Genomic DNA, 13871 nt, shown 5'->3' on the forward strand with positions numbered 1-13871 from the left:
AGGGCTACCATTTATCGAGCATTTATCATGTGCCTGATCATGTACTAGTGTACTAATTGCATGCATTATTTTATTATTTTACTTATTTACTTACTCATTTATTTGAGATAGGGTCTCTTTCTGTTGCCTGGGCTGGAGTGCAGTGGTGCAATCACAGCTCACTGCAGCCTCAAACTCCTGGGCTCAGGTGGTCTCACCTCAGCCTCCCGAGTAGCTGGACTACAGGCATAAGCCACCAAGTCCAGCTCATTTTTTAAAAAACATTTTCACAGAAATGAGGTCTGGCTTTGTTGCCCAGGCTAGTCTTGAACTCCTGGCTTCAAGCGATCCTCCTTCTTCAGCCTTACTATTGCATTTAATCTTCACCATCACCCTATAAGACTGCCTGGGGGTAGGTGCTCCACACAGTAGCAATGTAGCAACCTTCACTCATAGATGACAAGACTCAGTGTAGTCAAGCAACTTCTCAAAGGTCACACAGCTGGAGGGTAGCTGAGCCAGGATGAAGATCTAGGACTCTAAAGCTGGTGCACCTGTAAATAAGAAAATCTCTGGGGGTTCAGGATAGCTTCCTCCCAAGAAATCTTTCTCCAAAGTTCTAAAAACAATGACAGATCCATCTTTCACAAAGCAAACAAAACTAACAGCCCCTTCATTTTAGAGGGGTGGGAGGGGCGATAAAGATTAGCTAAGCTCCAGGGCATCCCATTTTAATCCTAAATATTTATCAGGCACTGCCAGCACAGCACCCCCAACCTAAAGAACCACACACAGCTGTCTCTGTGCGCATGGCGTGTCCATGGATGTAAAGATTTTCCAGTGTGTGCTTACAGGCCAGTGGCATCACCCTCAGTCACAGGGTAAAGGGCAGCTAGGCCTGGCCTGCTAGGCACCACCGTGAGAATCTGCTGAGCTTTCCAACTAGTTTATCTGTTGTTTGCAACGAAAAATGAGAAAAATCTCTGCGGGTTCAAGATAGCTTCCTCCCAAGAAATCTTTCTCCGAAGGTTCTAAAAACAATGACAGATCCATCTTCCATAAAGCAAACAAAACTAGTTCCCCTTCATTTTGGGGGGGAGGAGGATAAATGTTAGATAAGCTCTAGGGCATCCCATTTTAATCCTACATATTTGTAAGGCAACTGCCAGGACAGCACCCCAAACCTAAAGAGCCATGCACAGCTGTCTCTGTGGGGCATGGCATGTCCATGGATGTAAAGATTTTCCAATGGGTGCTTACAGGCCAGTGGCATCACCCTCAGTCACAGGGTAAAGGGCAGCTAGGCCTGGCCTGCTAGGCACCACCGTGAGAATCTGCTGAGCTTTCCGACTAGTTTGTTTGTTGTTTGCAATGAAAGATGCCCTGAAAAGAAGGTGTGTGGGTGGGAAGGGTTCTGATTTGAGGTCCCCTGATCCGGGCATGATCTCCTTCCCCAGTCGCAGGAATCAGGGTACTCCATCTGTAAACACAGGCTCAAGCTATGACACCCAGCCCCCTCTTTCAACCAGGTGCCACCCTCTGCTTCTCTTCCATAGACAGCCTAGAGCTGCCAGCATTCCCTTAGGATCTGTGCTCTCTGGCCTGGCTTAATTTTTTCCTCTCCGAAGAGCCATCTGTAGGGCCAGACACCAGCAAAGCCTAACTCATTACTGGAGGCCAGTTCCTCTGCCTGACTTTCAGTGATTCCTACCTTACCCTGGGGTTTTGTTTCTTGTCTCAACAGTAACATTTCTCATTCCTCCACAAGTTGAATTGCTCACTCCAGCCAACTGAAGCATGCTCTTCTTGACACAGCTAGCTCTAGGCACATGGTTGGTGCAACAACAACAACAAAAAGAGCATTATGTCAATTTCATTGATCAACAAAAGTGATGACTCCACTGCCAAGTCAAGTTGATAGTGCCTGGGCCTCTGAGTTCAAGAGCCTTCTAGACAAAGAGCTCTGAGCTGAAACATGAGCATGCACACATATGCATCTCTCTGGGTCTGATGAGATAATTTATATACTTGGTTGTCATCCTTGAGCATTTTCCTACCTCATTAATTCACGTGTTGCCAAAACAACAATAATCATAGCTAATAACGGCTAAAGCTGAGGACTTTCCTGAGCCAGGCAGTGGCTTCAAAAGCTTTGAAGTTTTCACATAGACTCTCATTGAATAATTTCTGTTTTTCAGATCAAGAAACTGAGACTTACTATCACATTTGGGATTAAGTTTAAAAAAAAAAAAAAAAAAAGAAACTGAGGCTTAAAGCTGTCAAGTATTTCACAGCCAGCAAGTGGCTAAGTTGGAACCTGAACCCAGGCAGTCTAGTCTCGGGATCCTGTGCCCTTACCCAGTATCCAGTGTTAGCTACACCAAACTAACCTGTGCACATTTTCAACTCTAAGTGGGTGACATATTTTTCACTATATTTTATGTAGGTGACTTTCAGTTTGGGGGTATTCTATTTACACAATCTATTGAGCTGGATATTAACTGAGAACAAATAGAAACTAATGAACTCTGAAAAACAAAACACGAGCAACATGATGTCACCACAAAAGACAAAACAGCACAGAGCCTTCTTGTGACTGTATTTTGCTAACAGTCCAGGAGCTAATAATCAGCCTGAACTCAGCAGTGCTCTGTTCCCTTGGGAGACACACACACACACACACACACACACACACACTCACTCACACTCAAGAGAAACACACACACTACAGTTGGTGGTTGTGCCACCCTGAGCCTCCAGTAGGGGAGTGTGAGGAATGGAGGGACCAGACGGGTTGGGCAGAAAGGTGCTGGGTCAAGAGGAGGAGGGGGCATCTGGGAGCCCGCACACGCTCTGGACTAGTGTATCCCCCGGTTTGAGGGGTGAGGGTTGAGCGGTGAGAGGTGACGGGGACGGTGGCAGGGTGGGGGCTGCCCTTTCCCAGGCTGTAGCGGGGGCGGTGGTGCTGCTGCCCTTTTAAGCTGCCGCTTGACAGGAGGCATGCCTTCTGTCGGTGGAGTCGGTTACAAAGGGAGCAGCCCCCCGGGCGCCACACAGCTCCCCTCCAAGGCCTCCGTGCCCCTTGCCATTTTCCATAGGCACTCCCACGAAGGTTGAGGCGGTGGGGAGAGGCGGAGCCGCGAGAGCTCCGCAGGGCTGTCCCATCAGGTCGTCGCGGCAATGACAACGGCTCAGGACCGCCTCCCCTTCCGCGCCCCTCCGGCCGGAGATGAGGGGAAGATGTCCGTGTCAGGGTTCAAGGCCAAGCTTAAGTTGCTGGCTGTTCTATCTTCCACAAGAACGAGGAGCCTGGAGCCGCCGCCCAGGCTCCACTGCAACATCACCGTGAGGCGCCCGGCGGCGGCTTCGCTGGGCAGGGCGAGGGCGGAGAGGGGGCGCCCGGATTCCCGGGACAAAGGGGAGCCTGCCCCGGAGAGGCCCCAGTTCCTCGCCTACTTTCTCCTGCGACTAGCCCGGCCCCGGCCCTGGGACTGCGGGAGGCTTGGCTGGGAGGAGGCGGAGGGTCCGTCTCTCCGGCTTCTCGCGCGGGCCTGGCTTGGGGGCTGCTGGCCCGTGTTGGCCCCGGTCGCCGCTCCCCGAGGTGGGAGCCCGCGCAGCAGGAGCCCTCTCGGGACCCAAGGTCGCCCTCAGTCAGCCGGCCCGCTCCCGGGACCGCGACAGGGCGGGGCAGGGCCCTCCAGCGTTGTTTGAGCCCAGGCGCGGAAGGGAAAAGGCGTTTAAGATTTTCGTGGGTTTTTCTTTTGCCTGCGCGCGGTGGCTCACGCCTGCAACCCCAGCACTTTGGGAGGCCGAGGCGGGCGGATCACCCGAGGTAAGGAGTTCGAGACCAGCCTGGCCAACATGGTGAAAACCCGTTTCTACTAAAAAATACAGAAATTAGCTGGGCGTGGTGGCAGGCGCCTTAATCCCAGCTACTTGGGAGGCAGAGGCAGGTGAATCTTTTGAAACTGGGAGGTGGAGGTTGCAGTGAGCCGAGATCAAGCCATTGCCCTCAAACCTGGGGGACAAGACGGATACTTCTCTCTCTCTCAAAAAAAGTTTTCTTTTCCTTTTCTTTTCTTTCTTTTTTCTTTTCTTTTTCTTTTTTTTCTTTTTTTTTTTTTTTTTTTTTTTGAGACAGTCCCACTCTGTCGCCCAGGCTGGAGTGCAGTGGCGGGATCTCGGCTCACTGCAGGATATGTCTCTTGACAGTCCTCGGGTTAAAGAGATTCTCCTGCTTCAGCCTCCCGAGTAGCTGGGATTACAGGCGCCCGCCACCAAGGCTGGCTAACTTTTGTGTGTGTGTTTTTTTTAGTAGAGATGGGGTTTCACCGTGTTGGCCAGTCTGGTCTCTTACTCCTGACCTCAAATGACCCACCTCTGCCTCCCGAAGCGCTGGGATTCCAGGCATGAGCCACCGCGCCAGGACCCAAGGCCCTTAAGTTTTAAGGCCTCATTCTTCAGTCAGGTTTTCCTTGTTCCCGCCTGTTCAGCCAGTTGTTTTTAAGTTGGTGTTTAAGGAGAAACTAACAGTGAAAACGGAGTCGTTGACAGAGGAAAAGTTGGAATGCAGCCTCTGGTGCTGTTTGAGCGATCCCTCTCCCCAGGGCCTGGCCGCGCTGCTGTGTTCTGGAAAGGCCCATTGTACCCTCGAGGCGGCAGGTAAGAGTCCTGTACAGGTGCTCTGCCCACTTTTCCTTTCAGGCGTCTGTGTCAGCTGTTTTTCCCCTGTAGAATGTGTCCCTGACCTCCACCCCTTAACCCTACCCAATTTTTCTTTACATGTCTGACCATCAAGGCTCTTCTGGGTCATATTCAGTTCATGCTGATATTTTCCCTTCCTCCCGCCTTTAGTCCTTGCTATTTTTGCTTTGGTCATGTCATGCTATATTCTGTAAGCTTTGTGCTTTTTATCTTCCAGTCAAAGATAAAAAGCTTTGTGCTTTTTATCTTCCAGTCAATAAATGCTTGGTAAATATTTATTTTATTGAGTATATGACCCTATTCTAGCTATATTGTGCTTGAACAAAAATCTTAACTGCCTTGTAAGTTAACTGCTAAGAATTTGTCAAAAGTGCAGAGATAACATCAAGAACTTGTCATGGATAGTGCAAAAAGGTCTCTAAGGGCTTGATGGAAGTCTGTAAATTGACTTCACATGAAAGAGAATGTAAGCAGTGAAAATGTGAAGCATGACTGGAGAGCCAGAGTGATAAAGCAAGCATCCCTTTCTCCAGATCCTTTGTAACAGTATTATGTGTCTCTTTCAGAAATCATTCTGAAAGATAATGCCAACTCGGAACCTAGGAAACCATCCAGTGGGTTTCTGCAGCTTAGGTGGTTCAATTCCTCGTCAGCACCTTTGTTTTCTCTGCCTCAGTTTGCTTACAGTGATGTTCTCAGTAGCTGTAATTGCTGTCTCTGAATACTTAAGCATTTTTTTTAGCTCAGAGGGGAATATGTGCATTTTTATTTAACCAAGTGTTAGAATTTTTACTCAGCTTTTGTGGGCTCTGGGTTATCTACTTGGTTGTTTAGTTGTAAAATGATTAGCGGGGAAAACCGTGTGTGTGTGTGTGTGTGTGTGTGTGTGTGTGTGTGTGTGTGTGTATGTGTGTGTATTTTAAGTTTATTTTGTTATCAGAGCACTTAGAATTTTAGTTTATATGGTAATTCTGTCAGTTTACTTTATTCTTCACCCCAGATTTATTGAACAACCAAGTATGAAAGTAATGTGTCCCACAACCAGCCTTCAGAAGAATTACAACTGCTGTATGTCTGAACTTTCTGTTTTTTTGTTTTTTGTTTTTCGGGTTTTTTTTTGAGACAGATTCTCACTCTGTCACCCAGGCTGGAGTGCAGTGGCACGATCTCAGCTCACTGCAGCCTCTGCCACCCAGGTTCAAGTGATTCTCCTGCCTCAGCCTCCTGAGTAGCTGGGATTACAGGCACCTGCCACTCCACCTGGCTCATTTTTGTAGTTTTAGTAGAGATGGATTTCACCATCTTGGCCAGGCAGGTCTTGAACTCCTGACCTCATGATCCACCTGCCTCGGCCTCCTAAAGTGCTGGGATTACAGGTGCGAGCCACCGTGCCTGGCTGTACTTTCAAGAAGTTTGTGCATCAATTTTCAAAAAATTATGATATCAAAAGAGAGCTGTGTCCTATATTTGGAAAGATACAAAAACTGAACATTCTGGCAAGCAGTTTAGCTTGCTGGTGCTTGAGATAGAGCCACACATTGGTCTCAGTGAATTTATGGAGAAAGATAGATACAGAAAGTTATTTCTAAATAAGACCAAAAAATCATTTTCTTAAGCAGTGACAGGTAGAGAGGTTGTCTTGGTTAACCTTGAAATGTGTTGCCCTTGATCAAGACAGTTTTATGGTAGGGATGGTAGTGGTGATAAACTTGTTTGAAATTTGTCCACTTATAGTAATCTTTGTGGTAGCCATCACAGACAGTTTCATCCTCACAGGCCTTAAAATTACTGTAAAAATAGTAGAATGAAGGAGAAACAAAGGACCTGAATAATTAGATGCTTAGACAATTGTTTTTATTTTTATTTTATTTTATTTTATTTTATTATTTTTTTTTGAGACGGAGTCTCGCTCTGTCGCCCAGGCTGGAGTGCAGTGGCCAGATCTCAGCTCACTGCAAGCTCCGCCTCCCGGGTTCCCACCATTCTCCTGCCTCAGCCTCCCGAGTAGCTGGGACCACAGGCGCCGCCACCTCACCCGGCTAATTTTTTGTGTTTTTAGTAGAGATGGGGTTTCACCGTGTTAGCCAGGATGGTCTCTATCTCCTGACCTTGTGATCCGCCCGTCTCGGCCTCCCAAAGTGCTGGGATTACAGGCTTGAGCCACCGCGCCCGGCCGATGCTTAGACAATTGTAATGTGTTTTCATAACCGGTGAAAAAGAACAGTGTTAGAAGCACTTAAACATTCTATGTAAGGAACGCTGCCTGAATTTATATTGTGATGTTTGAGCACCATTCACTGTTTAAACACTGTCCTATTGCAGGTCATATTTTAAAGACAAATAGAAAACTTACCTTTTCAAGATTGATATGAAGCTTAACCTTATCAAAATTACAAAATTTGAAGCATATGATTGAAAAATATTAATGCATAAGTTTAAATACTGGTCATCATTTTAGATGTATTTCAAAATAGATTGTCTCTTAAATATAAAACTGAACAAACTTTTAACATGTTGTAGAGTTTGTGCTGAAGGTTAAGTTTCCTGGGGTGGTGGATATTTTATAATATGGATAACAGGACCTTCTTATTTTAAGAAATATAGAAAATTTTTAGGCAAAACTAGAAAATATTACCGATAATTCTACTACTCAGAAGGTACCACTATCAGAATTTTGTATGTTTCCAGTCATCTGCTCATCTCTTTTCTCCTATGCTTGTATATGTTCCCTCTCCCTTGAAAAATCAGATTGTTTTTGTAATCTGCTTTTTCACTCAACAATATTGTAGATCTATGTCATAACTTACTCCTCTACAGTGGCTTCAGTTATTGTGCGCTTTCTGTTGGATGACTGTACCATCTAGTCAGTCAGTTTCCTGGTACTGAATGCATGGTGTGTGTGTGTGTGTGTGTGTGTGTGTGTGTGTGTGTGTGTGTGTGTGTGTGTGTCTGTGTGTGTGTTTCTACCTTAACTAGTGCTTTAGACATCAATAGGTAGAGCTAAATGTTTGAAACCTTCCAAGTGGTGGTTTTCAGTTCTCATTGCTGAATTGGTTTCTAGAGATGGAACAAATTATTTGTATGGTAACTTTTTTGTTTTGTTTTGTTTTTGTTTTTTGGGATGAAGTCTCGCTCTTGTCGCCCAGGCTGGAGTGCAATGGCGTGATCTTGGCTCACGGCAACCTCCGCCACCTGGGTTCAAGTGATTCTCCTGCCTCAGCCTCCCAAGTAGCTGGGATTACAGGTGCATGCCACCACACCAGCTAATTTTTGTAGTTTTAGTAGAGATGGGGTTTCACCATGTTGGCCAGGCTGGTCTCGAACTCCTGACCGCAGATGATCCACCTGCCTTGGCCTCTCAAAGTGCTGGGATTGCAGGTATGAGCCACCATGCCCGGCCTTTTTTTCTTCTAGGTACCAGCTTGTATTTATCAGTTTGGTGAAAATGTTAGAAAGTGTGCAATAAAATGGGCATTCTCACAGTCATGGCACAAAGTATAATTATCTAGAAAGCAGTTTGGCTTTGTAGAAACTTGCCTAACCTCTCCTCGTTTAGGCGAGATAAATTCTGACTACCCCAAGGTGGCCAACCTTGTCCCTGTGATTCCAGATCTCCCAGAAGGAGAGGTCTAGTCTCAGGGAAAACCCACATTTTCTTGGCTTAGCCCACCTGACAGCTAATCACTGGAAATGGGTGGGCTGATCGAGTCCTGTAGTCAGGTTTTGTGTCAAGAGAGGGAGGCGGAAAGATGGGAGGGAGGTAGCAAAACTGGCCTCAATGGAACTCTGTAAGTTAATATGGAATGGCAAAGGGATGTTTCTTTCAATGAAGAAATTCTAGAGAAGGAGAAAGTGGAGAAGAAGGCAGCAGTTCTCAAAGTTTTGGAATCAAGACTCCTTTACACTCTTAAAAATACATTGAGGCCGGGCGCGGTAGCTCAAGCCTGTAATCCCAGCCCTTTGGGAGGCTGAGGCGGGCGGATCACGAGGTCAGGAGATCGAGACCATCCTGGCTAACACGGTGAAACCCCTTCTCTACTAAAAAATACAAAAAACTAGCCGGGTGAGGTGGCGGGTGCCTGTAGTCCCAGCTACTTGGGGAGCTGAGGCAGGAGAATGGCGTAAACCCGGCAGGCGGAGCTTGCAGTGAGCCGAGATCGTGCCACTGAACTCCGGCCTGGGCGACAGAGCAAGACTCCGTCAAAAATAAATAAATAAATAAATAAATAAATAAATATAATTATAAATAAATACATAAAAATAAAAATTCAATTCTTTAATTAGCCATGTTTCAAGAGCTGAATAACTACATTGTGCAGTACTGATTTATAGAATATTTCTGTCATAATAGAAAATTGTGTTAGATTGTGTTTATATAGACTGAGAGGTCTGTCAGGCAGATTTTTCAGAAAAGAAAGTAATAGAAATTCTAAAACTAAAGCAATGTAATATGTGAAATAGCCTAAATTAAGAATTCAATGGATAAGATGCAGAGAGATCATTAAATGGAAGAGATGGAAGAAGAAACTATCAATAATGATGAAAAGAGAGACAAAAACAGAAAATATGTGAAAGGAGATAGAATAGTCCATAATTTTATATTATGCATGAACTGGTGTTTGCATATGTTCATATTCATATATATATATATTTCTTGCTGTTTATGCTAGAGAAATGACATGCATATGTGTGCCTGGATGTTTAATCATATATGATTTGTGATCAGTAAAAACACAGAAACATCAAAAATGTTCATCAAAGCATTAAGTTCATGAATTATTGTATATTCATACAAAGAATCCTATCGAACATACAAAATGAATGAAATATGTGACTCAAGAACATAAACAAATTTGAAAAAGAAAATGTACTGTAGGTAAAATCATACACAAAGACTATATGCTTTATGGTTCCATTTATATACGCTTAAAAGGAAATTCTTAAGAGTGGTAACTAAATATAATAAGGAATTATTGCCATAAATATTTGAACAGTATAGTAACTATTCCTTTAGTGGAAGAAAGGGGGCTGTGACTGGAAGAGCAGACAGAAGGCTTCTAGAGGGCTAACAGTGATGGTTTCATATACAGGCAGTGGCTCCTTGGCTTTCTTTCCACACGGGTTTCTTTCACTTTCTCTGATGCCTCCCACTCTGCCTTGCCACAGGGGTTTTGCACATGTTTGTTCCCATTCTGATAGCCTTCCTTCCTTTCCTTTTCACTTTCATATGTCAGGTCAGCTATCACTTCCTCAGGGAACATCAGCCCCACCAGATGTGGAAAAGTTTCCTTCTTACTCTCTGAGAAGGACATTCATTCCTTCCATCCGAGTATGCTTCAGTTTGTAATTTTGTAATGTCTGACATTATTGAAGTAATTGTACCAAAAATGCAATTGGTATAACTTTCACCATTGAACCTCCAATGTCTTACACATTGGCTAATAATGGCTTGTTAAATTAATGGATGAATATAGTTAGCTTGAATTTTGTGTCTAGAACATGCACATCTAGTAAGCGGCAGGATACAGGGACTAGTTGTTCTCCAAGTTTTCTGTCTAGAGATAGGGAGTCATGAATAAATAAGGGCTAGCCTAGCTAATAGTGTATTTAATTGCTCTGGAAGAGGCAAAAAAAAGTCAACCAAATGAAAAGGCAACCCAGGGAGTGAAAGAAAATATTTGCAAACCATATGTCTATTAAGGGGTTAACATCCAAATTATCTATGAAACTACAACTCAATAGCAAAAGAAAAACCTGATTAAAAATGGGAAAAGGACTGGAATGACATTTTTCTAAAGAAAACATAAAAATGGCCAATAGGTACATGAAAAAAATGCTTAACATCACAAACCATCATGGAAATTCAAATCAAAACCATAATGAGATATCATTTCACATGTTAGGATGCCTATTATTTAAAAAGAGACAAGAGATAACAAGCATTGGCAAGGGCGTGGAGAAAGAGGAATCTTTGTACACTCTTGGTGAGAATTTAATTCAGTGTGGTCATCATGGAAAACCACATGGAGGTTCCTTAAAAACAAGTAAACAAAAAGTTAACTACCATATGATCCAGCAATCTCACTTCTTGGTATATATGCAAGGAAAACATATCAGTATCTTGAAGAGATATCTGCACTCCCATGTTCACCACAGTCTAATTCATAATAGCCAAGATATGGAAACAGACTAAAATATCTGCCAACAGATGAATGGATGAAAAAAAGGTGGTATATATACAGTACAATATTGGCTATGGAAAAGAGGAAATCTTGCCACTTGTGACAACGTGGATGAACCTGGAGAATATTATGCTAGGTGAAATAAGGTAGACACAGAAAGACAAATACTGTATGGTCTCACTTATATGTGGAATCTAAAGAAGTCGAATTCACAGAGGCAGAGAGTAGAATGGTGTTTGCCAGGGACTAGGAAGTTGGGAAAATGGGGAGAAATTGGTGAAAGGATATAAGCTTCCAGTTATAAGATTAATAGGTTCAAGTGATGTAATGTACAGCATGCTGACTATAGTTAATGACACTCTATTGTATAGTTGAAATTTGCGAAGAGTAGATCTCAAGTGTTCTCACCACACACAAAAATCCAGTAACTATGTGAGGTGATAGGTGTTTTAATTAGCTTTATTGTGGTAATCACTTCACAACACATAAACATATTAACTCATTATTTTGTATACCTTAAACATATACAACTTTTATTTGTCAATTATTTCTCAGTAAAGCCAGAAAAAAATAGCAAAACATATACATCTCTTATAATTCAACCTTGATGCTTTGCTCCAGCACTTGACCCCTTTTCAAGATGTACACTCCCAGCTCTCTGAGTTACATGTCTTTTCTGAAGTATTTCTTTTCTTCTTCTTCTTTTTTTTTTTCTTTTCTCATCTTTATTTTCTTACGCTTTATGTCATTTTCCTGAAATGCCTATCTCTTCCTTCTTTGGATCACTGTTTGTCTGACAATGTGTTCCATAGTTTAAAATTCTGAAACAACAGCAACAACAACAATAAAACCAGAATACCAGCTCTTAAAACTAGAAGATTTTTAAGCATTGTATTATGCAACAAAACTTGACACAACTTGAACTCATTTGGTGGCAAAACCTGATCTGGAAACACGGGAGGCAAAATGTGGTGCTGTCCAGTGCTGGAATAGGTGTGACTTTAAAATGGCATACACTTCACATTGTCATTCTCAAATCCAAATAAATAGAACTCTAAATTTTGCAACATAGATGTCCCCAAATGCTCTGTATAAGATTGAATATACACTTTGTATTGTGTCTTGCATTTCATAATGATTGATAAATATTGCCATGTAGAATGCCAAACCAGTGAGTGATTATATGGTTTTATAAGGCTCTGTCAATTTCAAACAACAGGTAAAATACCTATCTCATGTATGATGCTGGAAGCTAGCTGATATAATTAGGAATATTGGGACATTTTTTACCCCAAGAAGTTTCTATTCTAGTGACTAATGCCTACACAGATGATAAGAAAGACAGTGAAAACCTATTGAGGGTTGAATGTAGAATAAAAATAACAGAATTGGGGTATATGTATAATAAACACAGAGTAAAGTTCTGTGATATTATAAATTAGAGTAGGTAGTTTTAGAGTTTTCAAGGTAAGAAAAGTAATACATTAAGGAACATATTTGCTTAGAGAAGTATGATTCATACCAGTGTGCAAAGAAATAGAAAAATAGAAAAGCAATTCAGATGATCTCAACTTTATTAGTTTTCTAAGAAACACTCAGTATGTAATATAGACTGTAGTAAAAGTCTGAAAAGTTAAAAGAATGTAACCTTAGAAATAAAAAAATTGCGGGGTGAAGAATCCATTTCCTATTTTCTGCAGACTTACCTTGGAAAATTTGAAGTATTCATTGTGCAGAGCATGTGGTTACCTTGAGGTTACTGTTGCCCCACTACTTCATGGAATACACCTGTCCATGCTTCAATTTTTGAATTAAAAAAAAAAACACCTTCTAGAAAACTAGTAGTTCTGACTCACACTCTTCCGTGCCAGTTGTTTCTCTAATTTAGTAATAGTTATTGGTATTTTCCCTTTTGATTACATGCAATTTGCAGCCTGGGATCCGAATTTGGAGTAAACCACACAGGGATCCAGTGTTAGAACAAGCACTTAGAATGAAGAGACTTTAGAACTGAAAGCCAGGCTGAGGCCTTGGGTCAGATCATTAAAGGGTTTCAGTTTTATTGCTGGAACAATGTTTGTACTTTTTATTTACTTAATATTTCCATGAAAGTAAATATGACTTTCTCTTTTCATTTAAATGAATTTATCATACTTTAATATATCTTAAAATAATAAATTGAGTTACTACTTCAAGTCATCATGTTTATTATTAACGCGTGTCTCTGCCATCACCTGCAAAGTTCAGTTAAATATGTACCATCTAACGAGAGCAAGGACTATGCATGTAGATTTTCAAAATTTACTTAAAATTACATCCTTTACAATCACCTCAAATTATTTCTTTTCTTTTTTTAATTATGTTTTGAAAATATCTAGCTGTGTAATATCAAAAAAACTTTTGCCTTTTTTTCTTTTTTTTTTGAGACGAGGTCTCTCTCTATCACCCAGGCTGGAATGCAGTGGCGAGAGCATAGTTCACTGCAGCCTTGAACACCTGGGCTCAAGCCATCCTCTGTCCTCAGCCTCTTAAGAGTAGCTGGGATTACAGATGCATGCCACCACACATGGATACTTTTTGTTGTTGTTGTTGTTTTGTTTTTGTAGAAACAGGGGTCTCACTATATTGCCTAGGCTGGTCTCAAACTCCTAGCCTCAAGTGATCCTCCCACTTTGGCCTGTTTTTGCTGTTTTCGAAAGTTGACTGAACTTAGTTTAGTTAAATAATGAGCCAAATCAACCAAATGCTATTCATAAATAGAGAGAAATAGGCGAATTCATTTGAAAGAATAAAAAAGCGTGTTTGGGAGTGGGTGGGTATAAAAATAATTTGAATGTAAATAACAGAAAATCTGTTTTCTTGAATGTAGCCCATTGCACCTGCCTCTCCATTGTGTACCTGGACCCAGCCCTTCATCTTGGGCCTCCTGCCTGGAGAAAACTGCACCATAATGCCACTAACTTCCACTAACTGGAGTCTGCCTTTCCCTCCCCACTCTCTTTCCTT

Source organism: Macaca mulatta, chromosome 7 (assembly GCF_049350105.2).
Source record: "Macaca mulatta isolate MMU2019108-1 chromosome 7, T2T-MMU8v2.0, whole genome shotgun sequence".
Lineage (NCBI taxonomy): Eukaryota > Metazoa > Chordata > Mammalia > Primates > Cercopithecidae > Macaca > Macaca mulatta.